We start from the raw sequence: 19,268 nt of genomic DNA on the forward strand, positions 1-19,268 counted from the left end.
GACAGAGTTAGGTAGATGGTGAGAGGGATTTTCTAATGAAGCGTTCACAATTTGCCGGCGCATTGGCTTATAAAACCACAAAATGCAACCACAATAAAGAGAAAATAGAAGAATATGCAACAAATATTTAGAAAAATAGCAGATTTAGTTGAATTAAGAATTAAGAATTTATATACAGAGGCGGAAGCTTAAAGCTGTAGATTTATTTAACAAACTCTAATCTGATTAACTTGATTATGTTAATAAAATAAAAACTAAAAGCAAACTCATTCTTATCAGGCTTTCCCAAGTTCATCCACGTCGTTTACCTTTAAGCATGCTTTTTTTTCTTGCTTTAAACTGAATTCCTTCTACAAGTTTTTGGCGTTAGATAATATAAGAATAAGGTATATAAGTATTTCGGGCATATCTTATGTGCTCCCAATATAAATGTTTGTTTTATTAAAATAAATATAATAAATATAATTGCCTAAAATAATTGCCGACAGGTAATAAAATGTATATTAAAATAAAAAATAATAATCTTATTTATCAAAAAAATAAAATTGGAATTCAGGCAACTTCAAATATCCCTCAGCTTTCGCTTCAAGCTCACTTTCGTTGAAGGTTCTCGAACTGGCTGAACTTCCTTGCTCATATCGTAAAGAATGTCCTCCTTTTGTTTGAGTTTCATAAATTTCCCTGTCACGGATAATTGAATATCGTAAATTGTGTACAAATCACAGGGAAATATGCCATAAATCCCATCAATTTCCCAGTGTTTTAGTCAAGACATAAACAACCGATAATTGTATATCGTAAATTGTGTCTAACTTACAGGGATATTTCAGAAAAGTCCCGTACGATATATGAAATAACACGAGTAATCACACACGAAAGCTTCACAGCGCTGCAAAAGTACCAGATGGCGCGCAGATTCGTACTCAATGTGCAGACTCACCAAATGTGCCAAAAACAGGGGAAATCGAGGGAAATCGAGTGAGAGCATGGTGAAAGGTGAATAGCAAAGAGAGCACTCAACACTCGGACTAGACTCACTCCGAGTGACAAATCGTAACGCGCTCAATGTTGAGTGAACTCGTGGAGCCGGCCGATGCGATCGGAACAGGTGTCGAGCTGTGCTCAGGCTGGGAGGAGTGGCCAGTTGGGTGTCAGCATCTAGTTCATCTTTCTTATTTATTGTACTTCCGATATTGGGCCCTGAGAAATTAGAGATTCAAGTTAGGGACGCGGCAGCATCGTCGAAGATGCGAGGAAATGAGCTGTCAGGCGAACGAAGGCGGCCACCGGAGCACCGGAAAAGCCAATTAATTTGACAGCGGCCATAAACGAGCAGCAGCAGCAGCAGCAGGAGCAGGAGCAGGAGCAGCCGCTGCAGCCCAAAACGCAGTCATGCGGAATGCAGAGAAATTTTTTAGGCAAGAAGAAGTAGAAGAAATTTTGGCCTAGGCAAAGATGGGGGCAAAGTCAGGGAGTCCAGGAGTAACAGGAACTATCCGCACGACTTGGGACTGTGTCGCCAGTGAAGCTGCAACGGGCGTACATTGAACTCCAACTCAGGGTCGGTGTGGGTCGGCGCACTACACACACGCACAGCAAATGATAAGTGTGTGAATGTGTGTGTGTCTGTGTGTGTGCTCGTTCACAACGCCCTTGGGCAGCACTATGGAAATGTTGAATAAAGGTCCCCAAAGAGACGGGCAGAGCACTCGCTGCTGCCACGCAACACTTTTGGGCAGAGAACGTCGTTAACTTTGCGGCCGTGCCTCATTTGATTCTTTAGCACACGCCCAGTCCAGGTTACCCAAATTAATGGAGTCCATAGACAGACGACAGACGACGGACGACGGACAACCAAGAGGCGAGACAATTGTTTGCTTCCAATCTAGGGCACACTCAAGAACTGATTAGCACGGCAAATGTCTCGGCATTTAAGTGACTTATTCATGCTCAATGCACAGAGAATTATTCAATTTCCATTTCGGACTTCGGCCCAGTTTCGAGTCGGCCCAAAATTAATTGTCTGTGTTTTGCTTCTCTGTTTGAGATTCCATTTGCAAGCTGCAAATCTCAAAGTTTGCTTTATAATTCCCACTTCTTCTCACATCATCGTCCAGCCGCCCGCTGCTTGGACTCGATAGTAAAAAAAAAAAGAAAAAGAAATCAATTTTCATTCCATGCGTAAGACGATTGCAATCGAGGCAAGATTGCAGGTTTCTTTTTCAGAGTCTCTGTTTATTTATTGATTTGCAGCAAATTACTATTTTGAGATGTATATCTCCTATACATTCCTTTCTTCTTTGGTTCTTTTTCTGTTCTATTGTACCAGCAGTGATTTTCCCTTTTACTGCACCGTCTCGCTGTCTGTTTTTCTGACTATTCAAACTTTATTCTATGTTGCTCTCTTTAACTCTTTCTCTCTCTCTCGCTCTCAGTGCCTCTCTCTCTCCACATGTTTGGCAAACTTTCTATCCTTCTCTCTCCCCCTTATTTCCTGACTTTCTATTTATCTACCTTTTTCTGTCTGATCCCATACCTCCGTCTCTCTCTCTTTCTTTCTTTCTCTCTCTCTCTCACTCTCTGTCTTTCTCTGCGTGCCTTAATCTTTAATATTTACGTATCATAAATTGTGCCAATCATTCCCGTGTTTCCCTGTTTCTCTCTCCCTCTCTCTCGATCTGTGCTTAGCAGGCTTTTCTGTGCTCTCTCTCAGAATTTTCCTTTCTCTCTTTCCATTCCTATCTCTCTCGCTCACTCTATCCAAATAAGTCTTGCTGGCTATTCTTGTCTCTATCAAGCTTAGTTTAGCTATCCTTCGGTTTCTCGCTCTTTTTATCATTCCATCGGGCCCACTCTCTCTCTCTTTTTCTATAGCTCTATTCCTCAGTATGCTTCTCTCTCTCTTTATCTCCCTCTCTCTCTTTCCTTGTCTTAGTACATCTCTCCCTCTTTTCTCAGTCCCTCTATTTTCCCATTTATTTCATCGATGGCAATTTGTTTCACCTTATCTAAATTACACTCTATTTAGCTCCATCTCCACCTTCACCTCTCCCTTTCTCTCTCTCTCTCTCTCTCTCTCGCTTTCGCTCTCTTCCTCATTGAATTTGATTTGCTATGCACAACCTGCTTGCATTATATCCACTTAGCTCTTTGAACTAAACTTTCAAAGAGGATTCTTGATTTGGCTGCCTGTTTTCTTCAAAGTTTCTGCTCTAATTGTTTTTTATGCTGTTGATGCTTCGCCTTTCGCTGCGACTGCAATAGGAAAATAGCATCGGGCGAGTCGCTGAGCGACTGCGGAAATCGGATAACTTGGCGAATACACTTAGCCTGTTTAGCTAACATCCAAATGCGTTGCTTCAGCACCAGCTCCACAACCCCCCCCCCCCCCCCCATCACCCCTCCCACTAGCAGCTGAGATGTCCTGCTGCTGGCTGCCGCACTAGATGAACCCACTCGCATTTCAGCTCGATTCTGGAAAACTAAATGGAAGACATTGCAGTTTATCACTTGGCGGGCGCTAAACTGCAAGTTTTGGTTGAAAACTTTTACGGATGCTATCATAAATCAACGGCTGCTGCTTTCGCATTTTCGCATTCTCGTGTTTTCGCATTTTCTCATTTTTCTATTTTCTCCAGCTCCAGTTTGCATTTCCTTCTCTCATCTTGGCGCCCGGGCCAAAGGCCTTCGTCCGCTTCATTTCGACTTATCATTCGAGCTACAAGCTATGCACTAAAAACGCGTTCGCCCCATTTTACGGCTCTTCATTTTCAGCTTTACGCAATTCCTGGGGTCGTGGCTATCAAAAATACTTATTGTCCTTATGGCCGTGGCTGACTTCTGCCAGTTGTTGGCGATTGTTAGAGACTAGTCGGCTGATCGAACGCTAGATAGCCTCTAGATACGACTCGCTGGACTCGTGGAGCAGCGGAATGCGAAGCCTTATGAATAGACGTATACCAGCCAGACCAGCAGCCAGTGTTGTAAAACACCACATTGTTGTAAAATAGTCTTATCTGAGATGGAATTCCACTCGCAGCTTAAGCAAATTGTTGCATAGTTTTTGGCCAACATTTTGGCTTGGTTCGCTCGGCCGTGAAATCATTTTCACTCGCTCCATATTACACACCTTTGGTAAAACCAAAGTTTTCCGAGCTTAAGTTACATTTTTGGCCTCAAAAAACTTTTCGCTTAAGCTCTACATTATAAAATAATAATTGCACGCTTTAGCGTTACATTAAAAGTTGACTCGACTTTAATGTAGCTGACCGCAAAACTTTGATTAGAACTTTGATGCGGTCGACTTTAAGCGCATTCCAAAATTACGATCCCGAATTTAAGGAACTCATCGGCCAGGCTGGGCCAGGCCAGCGCCAAGCGCCAAGCGAACCTAATTGGCCCCACCTATCGGATTGGCCCTGACGCCATTGCGACCACCTTGATGCATCGCCGGCTGCTTGTAGAGGGTATGAAGAAGCGAAAGAGCATTCTGTTTGTTGTTCACAGTTTCCGCTTACAGTTCACAGTTTACAGTTCACAGTTTGCTGTTTACAGTTTGCAGTTTGCAGTTTGCAGTTTGCAGTTTGCAGTTTACAGTTCGTCTAGTGTCGAGTGTTGTTGGGTGGCGTGCGATGCTCTGACAGTCAGATAAGTCACATTTGTGAGTTGACTCAGCCGCAGGTGCTGCTCGCGCAGTTGCCACAAAGTAGGCAACGAAATTCAGCTGAATTTCGTTCACGACAGGACAACAGCTCCTCTGACAGGAGCTGTTGTTGTTGTTGTTGTTGTTGCCTCTGCTGCAGTTTCGCCACTGCCGGCCATTGTTTGGCCAGTTTTTTGCGTAATTAACAAACAACAAACGCGCTCGCCCTGCGGCCCTCTTGCCAAGTTTGTGTCCGCCGTGGCAGATAGCATTAAAAAAATTGGAGTCAACCAATGCAATGCAACAATGTTGGCTATAAGGGAGTTTTAGCTTAAATATAAGGAAACAGCTGGCACTGTGGGAGTGGCAGTGGGGCAAGTAAAAGTAATAGTTGTAAGAGCAGGAGTCCTTTTTTAACAATAGTTGTATAAAAAGAAGAGCAGAAGGGAAGAGTAGTAAAAGTTGTATTGGTAGTAGTAGAAAATTTAGTAGTAGAGTAGAAAAAAAGTATTTGTCCCAGAAGTTGTAATACAGGGCAGTAGTAAAGTAAACAAAAGACAAATAGTTATAGTAATGGTAGTAGTGGAATAGTAGTAGTAGTAGTAATAGTAGCTGTAGTAAAATAGTAAAAACAAGTAAGAAAGCTCCAGTCGAGACTGCTCGACTAGGAGATACCCTGAACCCTCCAAGCTGATATTCTAATCATTCTGCACTTCTTTTATGCAACATACATACACATGCATCCATAAGCACGCATAAGCCTGCGCTCTGCTAACTGCGCAGTAAGCAGCGACTGCGCTTGGGCTGCGCTGCAGTGTGGGCAATATTATGAGAATTTATTTGTTAAATAATTTCTTTTGTAGACATACGATCTTAATGAAACTTTTAGAGCGTAATCATATGGTGTACATTCCAAAGCACAAGTCTCTAGTACTTGAAATGCGTTTTTTACAAATTGGGGGAGAAGGGGGCGTGGTATCCAAAATCTGTAAATTACAAAATTTTTGTATCGATTAACTTTATATACAACACAAATTTGAAGACTCCAGGTCTAAAAATGTTCAAGTTAGGCTAAAAAAACAAAATCAATTTTTCGATTATTCTCGATAAAAAAGTTATCGGACGATTTATCGAAAAAATAAAGCAAACTCGTACTGCGTATGGTACACACGAGTATGCATGCCAAATTTCAGCTCTCTAGCTCTTATAACTTCTGAGATCGACGCACTCATACGGACGGACGGACGGACGGACGGACGGACGGACGGACAGACGGACAGGGCTATATCGACTCAGCTCGTCACGCTGATCAAGAATATATATACTTTGTGGGGTCTGCCACGCCTCCTTCTGCCCGTTACATACTTTTTCACAAAACCATTATACCCTGATTTCCCATTTTCAATGGGTTCAGGGTATAAAAAATTATAGTAAAACAAGTAAGAAGGCTCCAGTCGAGACTGCTCGACTAGGAGATACCCTGAACCCTCCAAACTGATATTCTAATCATTCTGGACTTCTTTTATGCACACATACATACACATGCACGTATAAGCACGCGCTTTGCAAACTGCGCAGCTAGCAGCGGCTGCGCTTGGGCTGCACTGCAGTGTGGGCAATATAACGAGAATTTATTTGTTGAATAATTTCTTTTGTAGACATACGATCTTAATGAAACTTTTAGAGCGTAATCATATGGCTTAAATGTGTGTACATTTCAAAGCACAAGTCTCTAGTACTTGAAATGCGTTTTTTACAAATTGGGGGCGAAGGGGGCGTGGTATCCAAAATCTGTAAATTACAAAATCTTTGTATCCATTAACTTTATATACAACGCAAATTTGAAGTCTCCGGGTCTAAAAGTGTTCAAAATAAGCTGAAAAAACATTGTCGATTTTTCGATTATTCTCGATAAAAAAGTTATCGGATGAGTTATCGAAAAAATAAAGCAAACTTGTACTGCCTATGGTATACACGAGTATGCTTGCCAAATTTCAGCTCTCTAGCTCTTATATCTTCTGAGATCCTTTTGCTCATACGGACGGACGGACGGACGGACGGACGGACGGACGGACTAACGGACGGACGGACGGACGGACGGACGGACGGACAGACGGACAGGGCTATATCGACTCAGCTCGTCGTCCTGATCAAGAATATATATACTTTATGGGGTCTGCGATGATTCCTTCTGCCTGTTACATACTTTTCACAAAACCATTATACCCTGATTTCCCATTTTCAATGGGTTCAGGGTATAAATAGTAGTAGAGAGAGTAGTAGTAGTAGTTGTCGTAGTAAAAGTAGTAGTATTAATTGCTTTAAAAGTAGTAGTAGTAGTACTTCTAGTAAAAGTAGTAGTATTAATTGTCTTATAAGTAGCAGTAGTAGTAGTATTAGTTGTCTTAAAAGTAGTAGTAGTAGTAGTAAAAAAGCAGTAGTATTAATTGTCTTACAAGTAATAGTAGTAGTAAAAAGTAAAAGTAGTAGTATTAGTTGTCTTAATAGTAGTAGTAGTAGTAGTAGTAGTAGTAGTAAAGGTAGTAAAAGTAGCGGTACTAGTAGTAGTTATAGTAAAAGTAGTAGTACTTCTAGTAGTAGTAGTATAGTAATGGCAGTAAAAGTAGTAGTAGTAGTAATAGTACTTGTAGTAAAAGTAGTACTAGTAGTGGTAGTAAAAGTAGTAGTAGTAGTAGTACTTCTAGTAAAAGTAGTAGTGTTAGTTGTTTTAAAAGTAGTAGTATTAGTTGGAGTATATCTAGTAGTAGTAGTAGTAGTCCTAATATTAGTAGGAGCTACAACGATTTCACGTCACTTAGGAGTAGTTATTGCAGTAATAGTAGTATTTTAAGGAATATACTTTAAATTCGGTGTTGACTAAGGACTCTAAACTACTTCCCGCCTTTTGAGTTGTATAAATCCAGTTATCTCAGCTCATGAAAGAATTATGCCTGCAGCCTCATATATTTATATATACATATATATATATATATATATACATATATGTATATGTGTGTGTGGACAACATGTTTGGTTGTATCTGAAGGCTCGAATCTGAATAATATGTAAATGGAGAGAACTATTTATTGACAGACAATTCCATTCGACGTGCGAGTGAGTATTTGCGCTCGACTCGAGTCCGCCTGGAGCGACAGCTGCCAAGAGCGCTGCGAACAAAGTGGAGCTGATCCTTGAAGATGGACGGGAAATGTTTGCTTTATTAACAATGTTGCCCGGCACGGGCTCGTCCTTGAACCGAAATTCGAACGAGTTGCTGCTGAACAATTTGTTACGGATATATTGAAATTTTCATAATTTTCTGCGGCTGCATTCGGGCAATGCCAAAAATGAACAATAATCATCGGAGGAGAGCGTGGAGCGTGGGGCGTGGAGCAGCTGCTGCTCCATTGGTCCATTGTAATTCAAATGCCAAAAGCGTTGCTGCAACAACTGCGAAATAAATTTTTAAAAAATCGTGTAAAATAAAAATGGAGAAAATTAAGCGAAGTCATATAAAATAAAATAACATAAAACGAAATAAAATAAAATAATAATCATGGTAGCCAAAAACGTGCAAAGCGGTAAAAAGGGAAAAGGCTACAACAGCAACGAACCGGTTTCAATTATTTATTGGAATTTTTACCTACTGACAGCAAACAGTAAAAACAGAATCTAGCAAATAACAAGAATCAGGCGTGACATCAGGAGCCGCACACCGAATACCCTAAGTTCAGGCGGGTTGATTAGAGTTTACAGTTCAAGTGGAAGATGCTTTGGATAATCATGTTTAGGGAAGTAGAGCAATAAATGAATGAACTGAACTCGAAATGAAATCCACGAACAAAGCTGCGAGAATTGCGATAAACTAACTGCAAATTGCAATGATAGAGAAATTGCTATAATCTCGAGACTGCCTCAGCAGTGCCACTCAGTGATCTATGGTGGACGTAGACAACATTTCATAAACTTGTTACAAATTTTATTCAATTTCGTGAAACGATAATGCCATCAACGGGGTGGGGGAGGCGGGGCGGTACGTTGCTAGACAGCAGCTTAATACTAGATGCTTGCCAAAGGGTATAACGGCGACGGCAAATGGCAAACCAGAAATCCAAAAAAAAAAAAAAAATAGAGAGAGAAAGCAGAGGAAAAAGAGAAGAAACGAGAAAGAGTCCAAAATGTGCGCACACACAAAGATTGTTAAATATATGGATGTAGGCAACAATAAAAATAACAGCAGCAACAGCAACATGAGTATCAACAAAAGCCATAGCTGCCAGCAACAACAACAACAACAACAACAACAATTGCAATAACATGCAGAGAAACGACAAACTACAGCACGAGCTAACGTCCGTATGGGAGCAGGACCTAAACGTGGCTGTAGCTGTGTATGTGTGAGTGTGTGTGTGTGTGCATGTAAACGTGGCTGTGAATGCGAATGTGTGTGTGTCTGTGTGTGTGTGTGTGTCTGTGTGTGTGTGTGTGTGCTGCTGATGACGACGAGCAGCGACACACAGGGCAAAGCCAATGCACAAAAAATATCAGCAGGTAAAATGCAGCTGGCAAATATTTTGGACAGCGCAATGCACAATGGGTATTGAGTGGCCTATTAGATGGCTCAACTTTCAATGGCTACGATGGTCACGAACACACACACACACATAGACACACATACGAGCATTACAACAATTGTTTTCAATTGCTTTTCCCGCTTAATTGTAAGCTGCAAACATAGCATTAGAATTAGTTTGATTATTTTGGAGTATAATCTATACAAGAGCCGTAATGCGCCTCATAATCTCAGGTATTGAGGTTCCATTAAAAAGCTTTCATGTGCTTTATGAGCTGAAGCATCAATTTATGTCAATCTACGCTTATATGGATGCAGAGATGAGGCTTTTAATCGAAAGCTCAAGTTAATGCAGAATGAGCTCAACGAGCTTTTGGTCAATTTCAAAAGCCTGATTGAGCTTGATTATTATTTATATATTACTAAAAAGTATTATAGGCTTTGCCGACATATGCGAAGTATTAATTTGATTAATTTGATTTTGAATTAAATTAATTGAATTTTAATTAATTTAAAATTTTAATTAATTTGATTAATAAATCAAAAGCTCGGCTAGATCTATGAGATAATCATGATTTTCAATTTGATTTTTGCCTAGATATGATTATGTCTTGCATATGTAGATAGCACAACTTTTATATGATTCTTAAGCTCAAGTTCTATTCAGCTCTATATAAATCTATGTAATTACATGAGCATTTTTTAAGCTTTTGTATAACATCTCCATGTGCTTTTAACAAGTTTCATTTGCAGTCACTTTCCAACACTATTGACGCCAGCTCGGCGTCAACTTGAACTAAACAATTTCAATTTCAAACTATTCTTCAAGTCAGATAATTCGATAGCCCTCACAGTTAGCTTCAGGTGTTTAGCTCAGCTCTGAATGACTTTTATTTTAATGGCGCCGCCAAGCAACTGAGCTGCGAGCTGCGCTTCTCTGTTGTCTAGCTGAATTTTCGATTCAATGCCAAATTCAATTAAAATCGGTTGATCGACCTTTGCGAAATCGAACTTAAATTACTTCTACAAGCGAGTCTGACTGCCTCTCCCTCTCTCTGTGTGTGTGAGTGTGTGTGCGCGCACAATATAAACGAATCCATACATATATATATTTGTCATAATCTTCTTGGAATGAAAAATGATGACGATAGGAGCATAGCCCGTTGAATGGGTTTTATTTCTTTGGCTATTGTGGAGCCACTTTGTATTTTGGTCAATTTCCAATCGGGCATTTGTAACATTATGCAAAATGGACCCACACTTTTGTCTACTGTGCGTTTAAGCCGTTTTGCTGCTGGCTGCTATTGTTGGCCATATTTGGGGCTCCACTGTGACTCGCTGATGCTTGCCGGCGCCAACCATTGCGTCCATTGCCTCTCGCATTGGCAACAGCCACAAAATTGGGTTCTGGTTACGCTTTTTGTTGGCTGCTGTTGCTGCTGCTGCTGCTGCTGCTGTCTGCTGTCTGTTGCAATTCGCTCTTAATATAATTTTTTATTTTATTTTTTTTTATTTATTTCATTTCATTTTTGCTATTTTCGCTGCTTCAGCTGTAGCCGTCACGGGGCTTTATGCTTGCCACATATTTTATATGACTGCAGCAGAGCGGGATGAGGCTGAAGTGTGTGCATAAGGGAGAGAGAGAGAGAGATAGAGGAAAAGAGAGCAAACGAGTGTGTGTGCATTTGGCATACCTGCCTCGGCAAATATACACGGGAGATTCGCTACTATAAAATTGCCCTTTTAATTGTCTTTCATGCTGCCTCGAACTGTAATAAATCCACCATTATCGACAGCTGCTGCTGCTGCTGCTGCTGCTGTTGCCTATCTATAATACTCTCTCCCCCCCCTTCTACCTCACTCTCAGTGAGTGAAAGAGTAAGCCCGGCTCTAAGCACATAATGCTCGCTCTCCCTCTCATTTGGACTGACAAAAGTGTATTCAAAACTATGCAAATTTTTGCTTTGATTATGAGTATTTTGGGCTTGACTTGCTCTGACTGTGACTGTGTGGGCGGGGCAGCTGGCTGGCTGCTTGGCTGAAAGTTTGCGTTTGTTTGAATTGCGGCGATTCGGATGCCGTTTCTCCAACCAAGTCTAACGGCTGCTGTCAGGCTAAACTTGAAGCTAAATTTTGGTTTCGCTTGCCTCGTTATGGCCAGCCAGGCAAATCACTTCACACACACACGCACACGCACACACACACACACACACTCACGCACACATGCGCGCACACATGCACACGCACACATACCACACAAATAATCAAAATTTATTGTTCAAATTAGTGCAAATATTTCACAGCCAAGTTTGAGCGCCGCAGATAGAAAGCCATGGGCGGAGTGTGGAGGGAGCAGGCAGTGGGCGGGGCTGCACAACAATTTGTATGCAGCGTTGCAATTAGAAATTTCTGACATTAATAAGCAGCAATTTGTGAACATGACACCCCGAAGAGCAACAACAACAGCAACAACGACAACAACAACAACAGCAGCAGCAACAACAATGCAGGAAAATAGGTAGAAGCAGTCGATGCGAACGGACAACGGAACTCAAATCCTTGCAAAGAAGCTGAGACTAAAATGTGGCAATAAGTTAGTTGCTGGCCTCATCATGTTGATGTTGTCGTTGTTGTTGTTGTTGCTGTGTTTGTTGCAGCTCCTTGTGCAGCTGCTTGTTGCTAGTGTCGTATGCAGGCTTTGCTTCAGCCTTAGCTCAACTCATATTTAGCTGCAAATTTGTATTTTAATTATCACCATAGCAGCCCATGCCACGCCCACAGATGGGCGCATTTATTCATCAATACGAGAGAGCAGGCCGATGGCCAGACAATGATAGTATTAAGCCGGCTTTTAAGCCTCAAGTTTGTGTCTAAGACTTGCAAATATTTTAATACAATGACTAAGTTGGTTGGAACAATTACGAATATCAATTACTAAGCCGAGCAGATGAGAGTCTTAAGTGCTGTGAGATAGCGGCAAATTTGCAAATGAAGCACAATAATCATATTAGTTGCCACGACGGCCAACAGGTGGCGCCAAGCAACCGCAGATAATAGCGTACACAAATTCATCGACAATTCGAACATCAAAGCGAACTCTGTTCGCATTTCAGCTTATTATCAAATTTCAAGTAATGTAATCTGTCCCACCCACTCTCTCTCTCTCTCTTGCTCTCTCTCTCTCTCTCTTTCTCTGTGCGTGTCTGTCTCTTTTGTTGGTACCTTGTACAAGATTTTAAGCATAAATACATTCATGTGTAAATACATATATGCATTCTGCGAGACTGTTGTTGTCCTCATTTATGGAGCGAGCATATGGGTGTCCTCGCCTCCTTTGCTTTTGATGCTGATATTTCATACAGCGCTGATGCGTGTCTCTTTTTTTGGGAACATATGCTGCGGACTCTGTTGTCGTTCACTCCTATCGGCTGTCTGTCTGTCTCTCTCTCTCTGTCTGCCTGTCTGCCTCTGTGGCTGGGCCTCGCTGTGCGTGTCCTTGTTGCGGGTATTATAATTTTATCAAGAATTGTTTGACTGCACATAAGACGACGCACAGTGGGGCCTCTGCCGGCAGAGCGTGGCAAAAATCAAAAAAGGTACTTTAAGCGATTTTTAAAAAGTTGATGTCATATGAAAATAAATCGATCTACTGGTTTGTAGCCGAAAGATTTTTGAAAATCGGTCAATTTTTAGGGTAGTTATAGCCCTTCAAAATTTGGGAAAGTCGCAAAGTTGTGAAAAGCAGCGAGTTTTTGTGAAAAATATCCCACTTGTCAATTGAATTGTAGGAAAAATCTTGCACCAATTTTTGCAGTGTTGGTTGCGATTTAAAGAATGGACTATTACTAATAGAATACAAAAAAAATTATGTTAATACGCCTTTTCATTGCGGAGCTGATTTAAATTTACTAAACCTCTAAATTTGACCATTTTTTTTACCTAAAGTAGTCTATATCTTTTGAGTTCCGCCGAGTTCCGAGCATCGATTTATACACACGTGTTGCTGAATATGTCCTCTTTAATATAAATAAAACTTTTGCTGCCCCGAGGTGTCCCCCCGGGTTTCTATAGCAAAAAACTAACCCAAAGTCGGCATAAAAACGCACAAAATGTACTAAAAAAGGTCAAATTTGCATGCAGATGACTACTTTACAGAAAATGAAAAAAAAAATTTTTTTAAATTTATTTTTTAATATTTTTTTTTTATTTGTTTTGTTATATTTATTGCATATAATTTAAATAAAATCAATTTCAACAAAAAAAATGCTAGTTTTTCATAGAAAAACATACATTTTAGGACAAAAATCACATTTTTCAGGTTTGAGGTAAAACTGTGAAGCACCCTGTTAACGCATCACCCTGTATTTTGGCCTATTTATAGCTTGAAGAATTCTCTGTCGAATGCTTTTTAAATTTTTGAAATATCTTGCTTGATTCAAAAGTTATGATTTTTGCAACGCAAAATGAGCAAAGGCCCCACTGTGCGACGTCTACAAAATCAAAAAGTATTTACATATACGTATGCATGCATGTATGTATGTATGTATGTATGCTGTATGTCAAAGTAACCGTCGATTGCATGAAAAGTCTTACGCTTCTCTCTAGAACAATAGGTTCGTTGACTGCTTTCTTATTTGGGTAATTTTCGATCTCTGTTGAGCTTATTTTTATAGGATTTCTTAAACAATACACGCACACTTCTTGGAAGTGACTAATAAAGATTGCAAGCGAGCCCCAATGTGCACACCTACAGCTGTATTGACTTTAAAGTTTGAACAGATTTGTTCACCCAATTTCTTAGTCTTTTATATACGTAGGTGGAGCAGTTTCAAACTACCTTCAGAAAGTAGAAGCCCCACAATAGTCATTCATTGGCATACATGCTTACACTTTACATTGGGAGACGACTTGAGAGAATTTCAGCTGAGGTATAATATTTGCATTATTACTTAGAGTTATGCATATAAGAAGGAATGATATTTTTATTATTACTTAGTATTATGCTTAAGAGCTAGATATATGTTTAGGTTATCGAATATTATTTAGTAATTTTAGATTTGTATACATAAATTATTAAGTAATTATAAGTAATTAAAAGTAATTATTTAGAAAATATATATTATAATTATATGTAATTAAAATGGCATTTAAAGATGGGTTCTTTTGAGGGTGGAGGTGAAGGTAATTATTGAGTAATTATATATTATACATATTATAATAATTAAAAGTAATTAAAACAGCATTTAAAGGTGGAACAGAAATGTCTTTCTCTGAGTCTCTTTCTCTCTCTCCATCTCTCTCTCTCTCTCTCTCTCTCTGCCTCTCTCTCTCTCTCTCTGTCTCTCTCTCTCTCTCTCTCTCTCTCTCTGTCTTTCTGTCTCTCTCTCTCCCTGTCTCTCACTCACGTACTCGATCTCCATATGCGCGCTCTGCCTGTGCCCGCCTGCAGCTGGGCAAATGAAGAAAAAATACATTGTTAAATTGAAGCCAAACGCGAACACTTATGCTGTGTGCTGGTGTTTCCGACAACGTGGAAGCCGCAAGTTGTAAATTGGATATTTGGGAGCTTGTGACAGGGCCATCATGCTTTAATATTCTGCCAGATGCCCGAAAGTAGGTGCTCGCATCTCCTGATGATGTAGTCGTTCCGCCCGCTGTTCCTCACCGCAGTCTTGATACGCTTCAACCTAAAGTCAGACATATACATATATAGTACATATACATATATAGCTCTTAAAAATAACTTTAATTTCCAATGTATATATTCACAAGTGTATACAAAATCTGTGCTTTTATATAAATGTAAAATTAAAGTTTTTTTTTTTCAAGAATTGATTATGAAATTTTAAAATAATTTCTCGTTAAACCAATTACTAATTTCTAATGTATTCCATGGCCAAAGAGCTTTGTTTGTTTTTTTTTTTTTTTTTTTAATAAATGATGTAGTGGTGGGGCCGTGGTGGGGGCAAAGGCTTTCAATGAACAACTCCGGTGGGTATCGTTTCACATACAGAAATGGCCATCTCCTGAGATTGGCCTTTAAGAATGCCTCTCAATTTGGCGCAGAGCCTCAACAATTTACGTTACTTATACAAGATGTAAGTACTCAGTGTTTATGCGTGTGTGTGTGTGTGTGTGTGTGTGTGTGTGTATTTGAATGTTTGCGGGAGCCTTGAGGACAAGCTAAATGAAACGCGTCGCGGCTCCTAATCACGCGGTGCCGACGCCAATTTTATGGCCCCCCGGCATAGTAGGCGCCAAGCAACAGCAGCAGCAGCAGCAGAGGGGGAGCAACGGGCGCAGCGGGAGCAGCATCCTCCCCAGCCAAGTCAAAGCCCTCGTATTTGTCTGTGCGACGAAGCAGCTGCTACCGACGAGCAGCCAAAGAGTCGCAGCGACTGTAGAACACCCAGTCCCGAGTGAAGGGCACAGCGCCTCAGCCAAAGCCAGAGCCAGAGCCAGAGCCAGCTGGGCGTGCGATGATGACGTATACGTTGGCAAGTCGAGTACAAAAACCTTCATCCGTCATATGCCGAGCTGAGTTGCACTTGGCAGCGAAGTCAGTCTCAAGTTTGTGCAGGAGTTGCTGTCACACACACACGCACACACACACACACACATGCAGACATGGGCTTCAGTATTAAGTATCACTCATACGCACGCAGCTGGCTGGCAACCAATATGCCCCATTTGAACCTCACGCACAGCGTATAGCAAATGAAAGCCAAACCCGAACTTCGCAGGCCAAGCTGCCCCAACTTAGAGTGTCCCTAAAATAAAAAGCAAAGTTAACAAGTTGTTGCCTTTTGTGCTACGCATAAAGTATGTATATTTATGTGTGTCTGTGTGAGTGTGTGTGTGTGTGTTAGTGTGCTGGTGTGTGTACTTACTATATATACATTTCAATGTGGCTTTAGAGTTATGGAGCGATGTGCAGATTTCTGTTATCTCTTTGTTGCCGCGACCGGTAAATGGCGAGCAAGCAAATTTTTGAGCTCATCTCATCTTTCGGCCCCTCGACTACCCGACTCCTGGACTCCTCGACTCCTGCACTCCTCGACTCCTCGGCCCGTCGGCTCCCCGGATCCCCGCACAATAGCCTTTCTCGTCTTTTTGGCATATTTTGTCTTTTTATTTCGGGCGTTTTGTTGGTGGCCTTAATATAAATTCGTTAACGTTAACCTTTTGGCAGCTGGCTGGCGTTATCCTAAATCAACAATGCCTGCAACAAGGACTTAGGACCAAGGAGTTGCCTTCAATTGTGCCAATTGCCAGCCGCTTGTCAGTTAATCAAAATAAAAGCCCCCAGCCAAAAAAAAAAAGCAGTCAAGAAGAAGAAGACCAAGATGGAGCTGGAGAAAATAAAGCGAAAAAGTGGAGGCAAAAAAAAAAACTTTTAAATAACAAAAGAGTAAACGCGGCCAGAAGACTTTCAGAGGACTCGATCAGGACTATGGCTGGCTATAGGCGTGGCTGGTGTTGTTTCTGCTTCATGTTGTTGTTGTTGTTGCTGTTGTTGTTGTTGTTGTTATTTTTCTTGTTATAGTCTGGCGCGCCGCCAAATACAATTTTTTCCCGTTGCTTTTTTGGCACACAAAACCCAACACGTTGTGCTTCATCTTCTTCTTCTTCTTCGCTTTGCTGTGTTGGGTTTTCTTTGGCTTTTTTGTTGTTGCTTTGCATTTCTCGCCTGCGATTTGGCGTTCGCCTCTCGCCTGCCTTCTCTCGCCTCCCTCCTCTCGTCATGGACCATATTTTAGTGCATCGATGGCGAAATATTTTTCAATTTTTCAACACATTTGGCTGGTAGCAGCAAAACGTTGCTCATATTTTCACAAGCTGTCAACATATATCTTGTTGTGGGTGGGGGCCGTGTAGGTGGCGCCACTGTTGACGGCGGCTCCTGCTGCTGCTGCTGCTGCTGCGTGTGCATTTCTGGCAGCACTGTTGCTGCGGCAGGCAACGGCAGTGGCAGTTGCAGTGGCAGTGGCAAACGGCAAACAAGACTTGTAGCAAGTGCGCTCATGCCATGGCCACGCCCACTCACATATGAAAATGACTGTACACACACACACACACATACACAGGGACAGAGATGAACACACACACGCACACTAACTCACGCTCCCGCTCACTGATTGACAAAGGCAAAGCAGATGGCGGGGCAGCGAAGGGACTGCTTCTGCCACTAGGTGGCGTCTGGCGGCTAGCGGCAGGCGTTTGCTTGACAGTCAGCGCCAAACATGGCATAAAAATCAGCGCCGACGCTCGACGAGCTCGCTGGCTCGTAAATGGGCAAAACACTTTTACAAAGTGCAGCACATAAGCACACACATACACAAGCACAAACACGCACTCACGCACACAAAGAGAATAGAGCGTATGAGGGGAGAGTTAAAGCGAGAGTAGTGAAGATTTGTTAACGCAATGGCGGCGCACTTAACACTCAGCTTAATCTCCATCCATCTCCATCCCGCCCGCCCAGCGACAGAATTGATGGCGTTTTTGGCGAGCGACGCTTGATGCGCGCGTTTTCAGCTCGATTTGATGGTGCTCTTTGCAGTGCCTTTTGATTGCCGCTCCTGACCTCAGCAATTAAAGTCGCCACGTAAAGCCTAGCCTAGCGCCCGACTCGTGACACGCACGTGCGTGCGTGCGTGTGGGTGTGTGCGTGTGCTGGTGCGTCTGGGTTTGATTTCAATTTAGTTGTGCTATTGCCTTGCTTGGTCTACCACAACAAAAAATAAAAAGGAAAAAAATATAAGCCAAATAGGCATAAAGTAGACCGAGTACATGCCTCTGTCTCCCTCTCTCTCTCTCTCTCTGCTTCAATTACCCTGGAAATCCGGCCGAAAATAAAACCTCGCATTCGGCAAGCATTTGCCTAGTCTCGGTCGCGGTCACACATTGCATGCCAATTGATGATGATCCTGATGAGCAGTGGAGCGTGGGCTAGGCGGGCAGGGGGCGGAGGTAAGTGGGCGGGCGGCTGGTGCATTGGCATGTGAAAACGCGTTCAATTGAAACTGGGTTACAGCTTTGGGGTTACGGGTTATGGGCTGTATGAGCTTATAGGTTATATGGCTAATGGCGTAGATTGGGTGCGTATGTGTGTGTGTGTGTGTGTGTGTGTGTGTGTTTGCTTTTTGTTTTTTGATTATACGAGCACATATTGGCAATGGCCATGGCCAAAGAGCAGCCCAGACATCGAGGTCAGCTGATTGAATATACATACATACATACATACATATGTATGTACATACATCCCACGATTGTTGCTGGTGATGCTGATGATTTGGAGCAGGTCCTGAGCGGGAACTAATTGATTGCCTGACAAAGATTGCACATACATACATACATGCATATATGTATACACCTATATGTGTATGTATATATGTACATATGTATATAAATAGCTGCAGTTGGGGCTTTTGCGTGCGCTCGGTGACATTTTGATTGATTGTTGATTAATTTTAATTGCTTTGGCAGTGACTGAATGGCCTTGTGATTAATTGTTTGATTGGCAGCCTAATTAAATATATATAGAAGTATTAATGATTGTCAAAACAAGTTTGTAATTCAGATTTACCACTGTTCAGTGAAATTAGCTGACCGTCGCTGATGATTGAAATGCAATTTTGATTGATGCATTTCTGATTCGTGGGTGTGACACATCTCACATCGTTTGATCAACTCACTTCCAGTTCCATAAATACACTGATCGATCAGGGGGCGCGAAGTACTTAATTGGCGATTCTTAACGATTTCCATTTACAAATTCTTATTGTTTTCCAATACATTTTGACAAGCAAAGCTGCCAGCGTAGCCACCTGTAAATATTTTGGTCAAATATCGCTATGCTATCGGATATTGTAAATAATAGATGTGAATAGATGTATCAATATATTATGTAATCCTTTTACTTTTAATTAAACATATTGAAGCGTAATATTTCAAACTTCCAAGCATTCGAGACAATTATTGCAATATGCCATTCACAGTAAACGTATGCAAAATATCGGCTTATCGATACTTTCCTGTGCTGGCAATGAT

General features: G+C 41.4%; 1 long non-coding RNA gene across 2 annotated transcripts; it reads right to left on the reverse strand.

Annotated features, from left to right (window-relative positions):
* Positions 1-14,236: 14,236 nt before the first annotated feature.
* Positions 14,237-19,216, reverse strand: LOC149267986 (uncharacterized). 2 transcript variants are annotated; one of them, XR_016271132.1, is made up of 4 exons: positions 19,139-19,216; positions 18,805-19,045; positions 16,106-18,743; positions 14,237-15,985 (listed from the first exon to the last, which is right to left on the reverse strand). It is a non-coding gene; the product is annotated as an uncharacterized LOC149267986 (long non-coding RNA). The 2 variants fall into 2 exon arrangements; XR_016271131.1 differs by having other exon boundaries at positions 14,237-18,743.
* Between the last annotated feature and the right edge of the window lie 52 nt (positions 19,217-19,268).

This window comes from Drosophila arizonae, chromosome X, assembly GCF_054131065.1.
Source record: "Drosophila arizonae isolate 15081-1271.41 chromosome X, UAZ_ARI_1.0, whole genome shotgun sequence".
Lineage (NCBI taxonomy): Eukaryota > Metazoa > Arthropoda > Insecta > Diptera > Drosophilidae > Drosophila > Drosophila arizonae.